Source organism: Globicephala melas, chromosome 1 (genome assembly GCF_963455315.2).
Source record: "Globicephala melas chromosome 1, mGloMel1.2, whole genome shotgun sequence".
In the NCBI taxonomy this organism is placed as follows: Eukaryota; Metazoa; Chordata; class Mammalia; order Artiodactyla; family Delphinidae; genus Globicephala; species Globicephala melas.
Window position 1 is genome coordinate 81,447,475 of NC_083314.1, and position 12,132 is coordinate 81,459,606.

General features: G+C 43.4%; 1 protein-coding gene across 3 annotated transcripts in view; it reads right to left on the reverse strand.

The window, feature by feature from the left end:
* The window catches only part of LOC132597444 (uncharacterized), a 65,913-nt gene that overhangs the window by 33,959 nt on the left and 19,822 nt on the right, over window positions 1–12,132 (reverse strand). The window lies entirely within an intron of this gene.

A 12,132-nucleotide genomic window follows, 5' to 3' on the forward strand; every position in this document is an offset into this window, starting at 1 on the left:
GGTGAGCCCTGGATGAAAAGAAATGCTAGAGGGACTACAGGCAAGTCCTTCATAAACAGAATGAGATGATAAATAACATAAGAGTATCAGTTCCCAGGGCATCAGATTTTCTGCAAAGCCTAACATGCGCAGGGCTCAATAAATTCTAAATATAAACTAAAGTAAACTGATGATGACCTTGGCCAGGGCACTCCTTTGGCATCATAAGATACTCATACAGCAGCAATTTTAACCCTGTTTATCTGTTACTTGTATAAATGCAAATCCAATTATTTGAATATCATGGTTAGATATTTCTCATTATTCAAAAGCCAAAACAAAAAAAAATTCCCCAGTATTAGTGTAATAACTGCCAGAAGATTTGTGGGTTATTCTTGCACTAAAATAAGTCATCCAAGATATGCATCAAGCCCTGTCCACGCAAAATAATATATAATGATGATGTCCTTTATATAGACATTTCTCTTTCGATGGTAACAGATTTGCATGAATTCATACTCATTTTCTCACCTAACTCCTCTAGAGACAGAGACCAGCAGTAAGTTAAGTTGCTAACGTTAAGTGACTGGAACCCATGGCATCTGCCTCATTATGCTGATATGGAATAAACAGCCGTATAGAAACATCATCCTAAGAGTTAGAACAGAACACCCAGGCCGATGCAGGACTCACACTTGACGATGTCATTATTGTTCTAAGTCACGCAGCATTTCTCATTCATTAGGACCATATTTCAAATTTCAATAACCGTGATGTTTAGTAATAATTTCTAAGAATATAGACTTACAGAGCTTTGTGCTTTTGGTTTCTATATATTGAATTCCTCCCTCTCACTTCCTGTTTTTGCCTTGACTAGGAAGTGAGCTAATTCACTTTTATGATTCAGTGTGTACTATGGTGTTTTATCAAGAAATAATACCTTTTAAGGACTTCCCTGGTGGTGCAGTAGTTAAGAATCTGCCTGCCAATGCAGGGGACATGGGTTCGAGCCCTGGTCCGGGAAGATCCCACATGCCGCGGAGCAACTAAGCCCGTGCGCTACAACTACTGAGCCGGCGCTCTAGAGCCCGTGAGCGACAACTACTGAGCCCATGTGCCACAACTACTGAAGCCCGCGTGCCTAGAGCCCGTGCTATGCAACAAGAGAAACCACTGCAATGAGAAGCCCGCGCACCGCAATGAAGAGTAGCCCCCACTCGCCGCAACTAGAGAAACGCCTGCACTCAGCAACAAAGGCCCAACGCAGCCAAAAATAAATAAGTGAATAAATTAAAAAAAAAAGAAATAATACCTTTTAAAATGTATATATTTGCATATTCATCAACTATCTTCAGAAAAACATGGAAAACTGGTTATCTCTGAAGTGGCTGGGGGATGGGACAAGGTGGAAGGGGGCCTTTTCATTTTTATCTTTTTGTGAATTTTATACTTTGGATAAGTATCATCTATTCATTTAAAAAATATGTTTAAAATTTTTTAATGAATAAACAAATATTCTTGTCGAGCTTCTTAATCCCAAAATATGTTGCAGCTGTGACCAAGATTAACTAGCAGTTGATTTCCAAAGTTTTAAAGGCATTGGCTCCATTCTGATCTAGCTTGCCTCTTATTCCTCCACAATGTTTCTTGTGCCACATTTCCTTTTAAACATCCAGCAAAGTTAACTTGAAGAAAAACATCCCAAGAATTGTGTGTCACTATTCAAAACAACTGGACATTCTCGGAGTGTGCCAAAACTCTAGTCAGGAATCAATGAAATACAGATTCTGAGAGTGCTAGTTACATTTTTAAAACTTTGCAGAATCCAGTGGTATATAAACGCACATAAATTTTATCTGGTTTACTCCAATTCTCTTGGGCTTATTAGATTCAATTACCAATTATTTGACTATGGGCAAAAATCTCTAAATTGTAAGATAAGGTTGAAGCATTGAATAGATAAATATGGTGAATGGTTAAGGGACTGCAAAATTGTAATACAGCACTTTAAAATGAGAGGAAAGAAAATCCCCTATCCCTCCCCTCCAGTGTTGTACTTGTACCACCTAGAGACTTAACCTTGGAATTTTAAAAAATAAAAAAAGGAAGCATGATGCAATGGAAAACACACAGACTACAGGACCACACAGAGCTACATCTGAGTCACCCAAGTTATTAGTTGGGTGTCTTTGACAATTCATTTAGCTCTTATTTGTTAAATACCTGCTACAGTGAAGGCACTTCGCTGGGTGCTGGGCACTGGGCATAGAGCAGAGAACAAAGGAGAAATGAGTTTATCATTTGGTGGGGAAGATGGACAATTAAATTATAATAAAGTTTGTGAGGGAACGTGACAAGGAGCTAACCTAGTCTAGGGGTCAGAGTTGGCCTTTTGGAGGAGTGATGTTCAAGGTAAGACCTGAAGGATGACCTGGAGTTATCAGGTGAAGCAACTCCCTCATTTTCAGGTCCTTGTCTGTAAAACAGGGATTATGACTGCTATCTCAGAGGTTTTCTCTGAAGATTTAATGCGTTTTGATATCTAAAGCGTTTGGTGCAGCAACTGGCACATAGTAAATGCTCAATAAACGACAGCTATTATTATTTGTTCATTTTGTACAGCCTTCTCCAGTTTATATATGAGGCTGTGCTCAAAAGTGTAAAACTTACAAAATGAACCTTCAGCCGAATACTTATGTTCTCCTGCACGTGCTACACAGGAGGGGAAGGGATAAGCAGGCCAAGTACACATCCTCTCAGCAGGAACGCCCTCAGGCTCAGGGCAGCACACTCACCGTGACCATGGAGGCAGGGCCCCAAATCTTCTTTGTCACAGGGCTAACGTGTTATATGAGTCAGATCTGAAGTCCTGGCCCCCTAAAAGGCTGCTGGGTCTCCCTGTTTAATCAGACATGAAACAAATGGCGTGCCGCGGCAGAGGCGTACAAACACGCTTTAATTACAATATTGTAACACCAATTAGAGATCTGTCTAATCGAGGACTCGGCACTTCCTGCTCGGATATTACTCCCATGTTGGGATAATTACTGCTAATTAAGCTTGGAACTAATTAGGCTAAATGATCTCATTTATACCAACAAAGATGACTTCTAGGAGTTCATAAGAAAAACCAGGGTGATTTTATCATTCCTGGACTATTTGGCATTTCACACTGGAAATGAAACACCATCCCGTGCCACCAAGGTGTGCAGATAGTTTACTCCTCTGGAATTCTGGTCCCAGATGGCAGCAGGTTCTTCATTTGTCTATGCAGATTCTCCTACACAGTGAAACAAATACTGTAAAAACGCTGTCCTCTCAGAGCATGCTGTGTCCTTCCACAGAGGACAGTCTTCTCCCCATGAAGGGGCAGCCACTGAGATCAGTGACAGTAGTAAAGGGGGACTACTCACAGCCTTGTTCATAGTCCCTTTTGCTTTCCACGTACATTTCATGTACAATCAACAGTCTTACCGCAGTCTTCAGAGCATACAGTATGACATGGGTTTGGGTAAATTATTTATTCTACCTAAGTCTCAGTTTGACAGCTCTAGTGTAGGGCTAATGATAATGCCATGCAGCATTTCTGTGAGGATTAATAAGGTAACACATACGGAATGCAGGATGGTACTTGGCACGTGGTAGCCCTCAATAAGCAACAGAACTTCCTTTTTCTTTAAGGCACCATAATACTCACTTCTGATCTAAGTCCTCATGTTACCTGTCTTGCTACTCTTTTCTGGCATGGGGCAGTGGTGATGGAAAAAGCACATGACAGGGAGTTAGGAAACCTAGTTATTTTCAGGTTTATCTCTAACTAGCTGTGTGACTTGAGCAAGTCACTTCTCCTTCCTGGAAAATAACGACACTTTGCTGCATGTACTGAGCCAGGGCCAGGATTGACTGTTTCACGTGAATTTTTTGACTTAACCTTTATAGCAGCACTCCTCATTTTAGAGATGAGGAATCTGAGACCTAAATAAGTAATTTTCAAAAACAAAAACAATCTGTCACTGTTGTTATATGACAAGGTCAGGAATTGAACCTGTGTCTCACTCCAGAGCCTGCCCCTCTTAATCACTGTTATACTGAATTGCCTTTTTTTTCTTTCCCATTTGTAACTGAAGCAACTAGAAAAGGCTTCTCTGAGAATCTGTGGTTCTGTCCTATGGGGTGAACCTCTCAACCGTATTCTTAGCCAGCAATACTAATCAATTATGAAGTCTTTATTGTGTGCCTAATATATGCGGCATTCTAGGGAAAATAAGATGCTCCTTCCCCAACACAAACACCTGACGAACTTCATTATTAGACTACCTGCCTTAGAGTTCCTGTGCTTTGACAAATGTCTGCCCCTATCAGAATTACATATCTTAACTCTTTTCACAACTATGAAACTAACTTCCATCTTGTGGAAAATCCTCACTTATGCTATCTTCTTTGGGCTCTACCACTGGGGCTTTTGTTTTTTTCCCTCAGAAAAAAATTCATGTAAAACCATGGACTCTGGTTCTCTTTTATCCTCAGAGTCTAATTAGAGACTGCATAAATATTGAGTACTTATACACAGACAGAAATTCTTTGCTGGATTGTTCTACTGGGGAAAACAAAACCCATAAATAAAGCCCAAACCTCTGTTCTTAAATAATAGAGAGAATTGAAACCTTCAAACCATGTACCTTTTCTTCTAGAGAAGTGTTAAGGCAATCAAAATGCAAAGGCTGGCTGGTCACCTATGGTCAGTTCAGATCAAGAATTTCCTGCAGCCTATCTTGGAAGTGATTTCTGTTGTTGCCAGAAGCGCCTAGAATGGAAATACATCGGCCACCTGACTCTTAGGGGCCTTTGCAGCAAAAGCCTGCCTCCAGTCTTTACCCCACTAGAATGTAAACTCCAGGAGGACAGAATTGTTTTGTATCGTGTTTCATCTCCAGTACCCAGAACAGAGCCTAGCATATAGTAGATGTTCAATAAATGTATGTGGAGCACTGGGTTCCAGTGCAGGACTTTGGGGCAAAACCAAAGAAGCTTCTACACCTTTTCAGACGTATGGAGCTCTGGGAAGGTGCATCTTTTCTCCCCTTTGGTGCACGATTCTGGCATCTCCTCAGGAGGTAACCTTAAATAGCCTGGGCTGTTCTTTGACTCCTATGTCTGCAGGGCTGCCCACGGCCACATCCTGTGGTGAAGGCAGTCCCTGGGTCTGATTCCCTCACTCCAGGGTCTCTCTGTGGAGGAAAATGACATGGGATGAGGGAAGAGGATGCTTTCTCACCTGTTGAGGAAGAATCCAAGGACCTCAACATCACCCTGCGGAGGCGCTGGTGGGTAGACCCTGCCTGAATGCCCAGAACACTGAGCATTTCCCAACCCAGGAGCTTGGCTTTGACGGAAAAGTGGGTCTCTGTCTGCAGCTAACTCTTTGGAGATTGAAAAACACTTAACTACCCTTGCCTCTGTCTGAAATAGACTACCCAGGGGCAATGTCAAGTTGGTTCCTCACTTGCAAGGTGAGAGCCTTAGTTATGGCTGGTCAGAAAGCACAAAGAGAAGGAAGAAACAATGGAGTTGGGAGCAGAAAACTCAAGTCTCAGACTGGGTAGCTTAACTTTCTTCCTGTGTAAAATGGGGGTAATAAAAGCAATCCTCCCCACCTCAGAGTTATAAGGACCAAAAGGGGTAATGAATGCTACCACTGACCGCACACTGCAAATGTCACATAACAGTGAGTTATTACCTCTTGCCCACTAATTAATTGTCTCTAATTGTAATGGTACCTGCTTGGGAATGTCTGTGACCCACTGTGTCCTCAGGGACGCCTGGGTGGGCCCCATGGTGTATGGCTGGTGGATGGGAGATGCGCAGGCAGGTTCCCTGAGACCAAGTGTGAGTCTGTCTTTGCCAGAGATTGGTTTGGCTGCTCATCTGGCAGGATGTTTCCAGAGATTTACACCCAAGCAGCAGATGACACACACAAGGCCTTCTTGGCCTCCATCTCTTACTTTGCTGGAGATGGATCTATATGGCTGAAGACCTATGGGAGCTAAGGAGTCCTTCCTTATTTTCTACCGGTCACAAGGATTGGTTCCTTACCATTCCTAAGAGCATGGGCTACCCTAGCAAGTGAAGGACTTAGAGAAAGGCCCTTGGTCACAGGGAACCCCAGTGTGACATATTAGAAGAGCACAATTTTAAGGAATCCTGAAAGGGAGCAAAAATTAGCACAGGCTTTAAGACATAATAGGTGATTAATTTGAGGATGAAAAATGAATATATTAATGAATAAATAAATATTTGGGTAAAGCGAAGAAACCTTTTATAAGAGGAATCATCATGCCATTCTCCTGATTCTCATTTTGTCTTTTGTGTGAATACAGTTTCAATGTATCATTTTTGTTTAATACAGCTGAGATAACTCAGCTTCCGGTGCTATCTAGGGCATGCCAGACAGAGAGCCAGGGCCTCTGTGGCTAGGGTGGTGAGGGAAATATTCTGAATCCCCAAATCACAGCATAGCAGGTCTAAGGGAGAATTTGGGTAAGTCAGCCAACCCCTTCATGTGACAGATAAGAAAACTGTGGGGCTTCCCTGGTGGTGCAGTGGTTAAGAATCTGCCTGTCAATGCAGGGGACAGGGGTTTGAGCCCTGGTCTGGGAAGATCCCACATGCCACGGTGCAACTAAGCCCGTGAGCCACAACTACTGAGCCCGCGCTCTAGAGCCCGTGAGCCACAGCTACTGAGCCCACATGCCACAACTACTGAAGCCCGCGTGCCTGGAGCCCGTACTTTGCAACAAGAGAAGCCACCACAATGAGAAGCCCGGGCACCGCAACGAAGAGTAGCCCCTGCTTGCCGCAACTAGAGAAAGTCTGTGCACAGCAACAAAGCCCCAATGCTGCCAAAAATAAATAAATAAAATAAATTTATTAAAAAAAAAAAAAAGAAAGAAAACTGTGGATCAGAAAGGTTACATGATGTGCCCAGGTCCATAGAACTATGCCCCTCTGAAGACAGCATGTTGGGATATTTGCCTGAGAAAACGTACCAGCTTTCCTCATCTGAGGCAAAAGAAAAACAAAAGTGTTTTACATTTGTTGCTACAGAAGGGAAAAAAAAAAAATCAATGAAGTTGCCAAAAAACAAGGCCTCCCATTTAAAGGCGTCAGAGAGACGGCCCAGTGAATATGGGCCTCCGAGCAACCCAAGACTGGTTCCTACAAATGACAGAGGTACCGGGAAGTCGCCTGAGGTAGAGGTGTCAGTGAGACCGTGTCTTGTCTATTCTTTCACCCCATTTAGCCAGGAAAAGCCCCAAATGGGGCTGGTATCTTTAGGACTATGTACGTCCATCCATTCCCCTGTAACGACTATGACTGTCCCTGAAAATATGATCCACTCTTGCTTCAAGTATCTGTTAAAAGAATATGATCACACATCTGGAGGGCTGAAGGGCTAGAATCTCCCTAGTAAGAACCTCACCATGAGGCCTAACTTTAAAATGGGTCTTCCTAAAAAGTCCTTGAAGTTAGTCTTCCCTGGTAGAAAGAAAGTGGTCCTTCTTTGAGGCTGGGGGTCTGATTGACATTTCTCTGCATTCAAGCTTTTGCTCTTTATTCATTTATCCACCTGGCACTTATTGGGTTTCTATTCTGAGCCACAAAATAGGGTAACTTTGGGAAGACAGAATCCCTGAAATGAAGGGATCATTACTCATACCTCTATACCCCTGAAGACTAGATTATCTATCCTTCTTCTTATCTGAGAAATGTTTTCCTCTGTTGGAGGGGTGAAGAGGGGCAAATTTTAACTGGTTGGTTTAATGCATCCAATCATCTTCAGGCAAAGGTCACGTGTCACACAATTGGAGCTAAAGTGAAGAGGGAGGTTGGCAGGCAGATCAGAGACGAGAAAGGGCAGACCACAGGCAGAGGAAGGGTTCCATAAGCTTCTGGACAGTAAAGCAAATGTCAAATATGAAAAGTCTTGCCATTCATTCATTCAACAAACACGTGTTGAGCATCTACCGGGTGCCTGATACTACACTAGGGGCAGAGTTATAAGATTAAATACGTGGACAACCTTATTCTCAAGGATCCCAGGATTTAGAGGAAGAAACACGAACATACACAACATTATGATGAAATGAAATAAGTTCTAGAAGAACTATGTACACAGTGCTAGATGGAGAAAGAAAATGCTGAATTTGGATATATTTTTAAGGTACAGTCAGTGGATTCTCATGACTAAAAGTAAAAGGTGAGGGAGACAAAGAATTCAATGAGCCCAAGAGTTCTAGCTTAGGGGACCAGATGAAAGGCGGGATTATTTAAGTAGGAAAGGGAATACAGGAAGAGATTCTGGCTTTTTAGATGAAAGTGCATGCATTTTGTTTTGCTCGTGGTGTCCATGGGTGGTTGTAAATGTGTCTGGAATTCAGGAGAGAAATCAGAAAATAATGTTGTATTTGGGGAGGGGGGTGCAAAGGGATAAGATGAGGAAAAGAGGCAAACGTAGAGCATAAATATATAAGAATTTGAAAACATGATCCCTGCCCCTAAGAAGATAATGCAAAGTTCCCATCTACCCCATTGCTTTCATGTAGGTCACAAATGGCTTCAAACTGTCAACTGCAGAAGGCACTTTCCACCCTATCTCCTGCCTGACTTTGCAAGATTCACACTATTGACTCCTCAAGGCCTCTTGCAGTTGTCTCCCTGTAGCTTCTGTGATGCCACCTTTCTAATTCTCTCACTTCCCATTTTTTCCCAGCTTTCTTCTACTTTTGTTTTTTTTTTTTTTTTCTTTTTTTCTTTGCAGTACGCGGGCCTCTCACTGTTGTGGCCTCTCCCGTTGCGGAGCACAGGCTCCAGATGCGCAGGCTCAGTGGCCATGGCTCACGGCCCCAGCCGCTCCGCGGTATGTGGGATCTTCCCGGACTGGGGCACGAACCCGCGTCCCCTGCATCGGCAGGCAGACTCTCAACCACTGCGCCACCAGGGAAGCCCTCTTCTACTTTTCATGAAGTATCAGGGATCCCCAGACTTCCATCTCAAGACTTCTCTTTTCATTCAACATGCTACTCCTGGGTGATATCCCATAGCTTCAATTGCCACTTACAAACAGATGGTTCTCAAACCAATATCTCTATCCCAGACATCCTCTGAACACAATAGGTGACATATAGAAAGTATATAATCAACGTTTGTCTGTTGAAACTAACTGAGCTTTAGCCGGACTTTTCCCAGCCACAGGCTGCATTAGGACATCAGGATGTCCCATAGTCTTCAGATTCAGCATAAACAGAAGTAATCTTCTCCTGTGGCTGATCTTCCTTTTTTAATCCCTATTCTTTTCTTTAAATTCAGAAAATGGCACCTTTAATACCCAGGTACCTAAACCGGAGTCCAGAGTCATCCCAGGATCTACTGTCTCACTACCATGTTGTCTTTCAGATTCTACCTCCAAAATGTTTTAAATACACCCCTTCCTCCTCACTCTCACTGCCAATGACCTTCACCCCTTCCCCCCCAGTTTCACTGTGAGAGTCGGCTATTTAATATCTCTGGCTCTAGTCTTGCCCTGGTCCAAAGTGCTGTCAGAATGATCTTACAGGATAAATTTCAAAGTCCTTGTGGTGGGACAGATCCTTTCTCTCCTGGCCCCTTGCTCATTTCCGTCTACTCTCCCCAAAAAGAATCCTTTTTAAGAAAATATTTACTAAGAAGGCTTGGTTCTCGAGTGGCTTTATGACCTCACACATTCTGTTCCCCCTTAGTGGATGCCCTTCCTCCACTTGCCTCCCTTCCCCATTTGTTTACCCAGAAGGCTCCTCTAGACCTGTAAAGCTCACTGTAAGAGTTTTCTTCTTCCCCTGCTTCCCCCGGCTGCCTGGTGGTCACCTTCCCTTCTCCAGGATTCTGTTTATCATTTTTTGCCACTTTATATTGGACTGTTTATTCATCACTACACAGTACGCTCCCTTAAGGGAAGACGATTTATCCATGATTCCTAGGGATCCCTAGCACCTGGAACAGTGGTAGGTACTCAGGGAATGACTGAATAAATGAATGAATGAACCAGAATGATGGGAAACGGGACACACGTATAAAAAAGCCGTGGGAAAAATGTAAGCATGTATACAATGATACACATAAAGAAATGCACCTTCTCTTGGACAACTTCTGCTCTGGGCCTATATAGAAGGTAGTCTTTCTTCAAAGATGTCCTCAAGTCTAATTATTTCACTTACTATGTCTTTTAGAAAGACTGTGGGAAAGAGGGAAGCAAGTAAAAGAAGTCTGCTAAAAGTCCTCTTGAATTTGCCCTCCCATTTCATCTGATCCCTTTCTATATTTGAAAAAAAGAAAAAAAAGGGCTTCCCTGGTGGCACAGTGGTTGAGGGTCCGCCTGCCGATGCAGGGGACATGGGTTCGTGCCCCGGTCCGGGAAGATCCCACATGCCGCAGAGCGGCTAGGCCCATGAGCCGTGGCCGCTGAGCCTGCAGGTCCAGAGCCTGTGCTCTGCAACAGGAGAGGCCACAACAGTGAGAGGTCCGCATACCGCAAAAAAAAAAAAAAAGAGTAAAAGATTCCCACTCAGATAGGTGTATAGAAATCACAAACTATTAATTTTTGTTCTGTTTGGAACCAAGTAAAATGACAGAGACTGGCTTGTTTTTGCCTTTTTTCCCCAACAAGCTTTCTGGTTCAACATTGCCCAGGTATGAAATTTAATAAGAGAAGGGTTTTAAGCATTCAGTGAGAGGCTGGACCAAATGTGATTCCTTGCAACTCTGAAATTTTGTGATTTCATGAAGTCCAGCATTCTAGGTTGAATGGTCAACAGGGTATTTGTTAGGAAGAATTTGTTCTGTTAGGTTATAAAGCCTCTAAAGGCTGTGGAACTCACCTTTTATGAGATAATTTGGCCACATTTTTGCCCTAAAGCACTTAAAACAGAGCCCTATTGGGAGAAGTAACGTGACTCGAACTTTCTTGGGATGAGTGGGTCCCTTGGAAGTCTGAAAAGATAAGGCATTAGCTACAGAGGTCAGTGGGATCATTAGCATATCAAAAGCTTGATACACAAGGCCTTCCAAAAGAAAGGAGACAGTAGGCTTTATCAAGGAGAGTGAATGGGGTTTACCAGTGTTCGTGTGCACAAGTGAGTTACAGAGCAGTATGCGTGCAATTTGAAAGTGCGAGATTATTAGAGCTGAAATGAAATATAAAATTTGAAATAGATAGCCAGCAGTTGAGCAGAAAGGCAGTCAGACCTGCTGGGTCACTAGCAATGCCACCCTCAAAGTAAATAAGGGGATCTCTGCATTAGGAGAAGGAAGAGATTGATTCTTGAGATTGGGGTGGGGGTGGAGGTCGTAGGACAAGAACGGATTTAGGTTTCATTATGCAGGAACACTACTTGCTTTCACTTTTTTTTTTTTGATAAATTTATTTTATTTATTTATTTATTTTTGGCTGCACTGCGTCTTCGTTGCTGCACACGGGCTCTCTCTAGTTGCCACAAGTGGGGGCTACTCTTGTTGCGGAGCAAGGACTCTAGGCAAGCGGGCTTCAGTAGTTGCGGCACGTGGGCTCAGCAGTTGTGGCTCGTGGGCTCTAGAGCACAGGCACAGTAGTTGTGGTGCACAGGCTTAGTTGATCCGCGGCATGTGGGATGGACCGGGACACGAACCGTGAGGAGATAACATCTAAGCTGAGACCTGACTGACAAGAAGGGCCAGTTATGTGAGGGCAGAGTGTTCTGGGCATAGGGTACAGCAAATGCAAAGGCCCTGAGGCAGGAATAAAGTTGGCGCATTTCAGGGACTGAAAGAAGGCCAGTGAGGCTAAAGCTGAAGTACAGGAGGGGGTGCCAAGAGATGAGGTTAGAGCGAACCGGGGCCAGATCATGTAGAGCTTACACTAGGCCATGGTAAGGAGTTAGCATTTCATTCTAAATGCAGTGGAAGGCCATTTGGAGATGATTAAGCAGGGAAGCAATGGGATCTGATTTGCCTTTTAAAAAGATTATTCCTAATCCTGCCATCCCCTCTCCCAAACACATAAATGTAAGTACATAAGTGCATGCATCCAGTTTCTCTTAAGAGCATCATCATTTTGCCAGTTATCTGTCATGCGTGAGTCTCTCC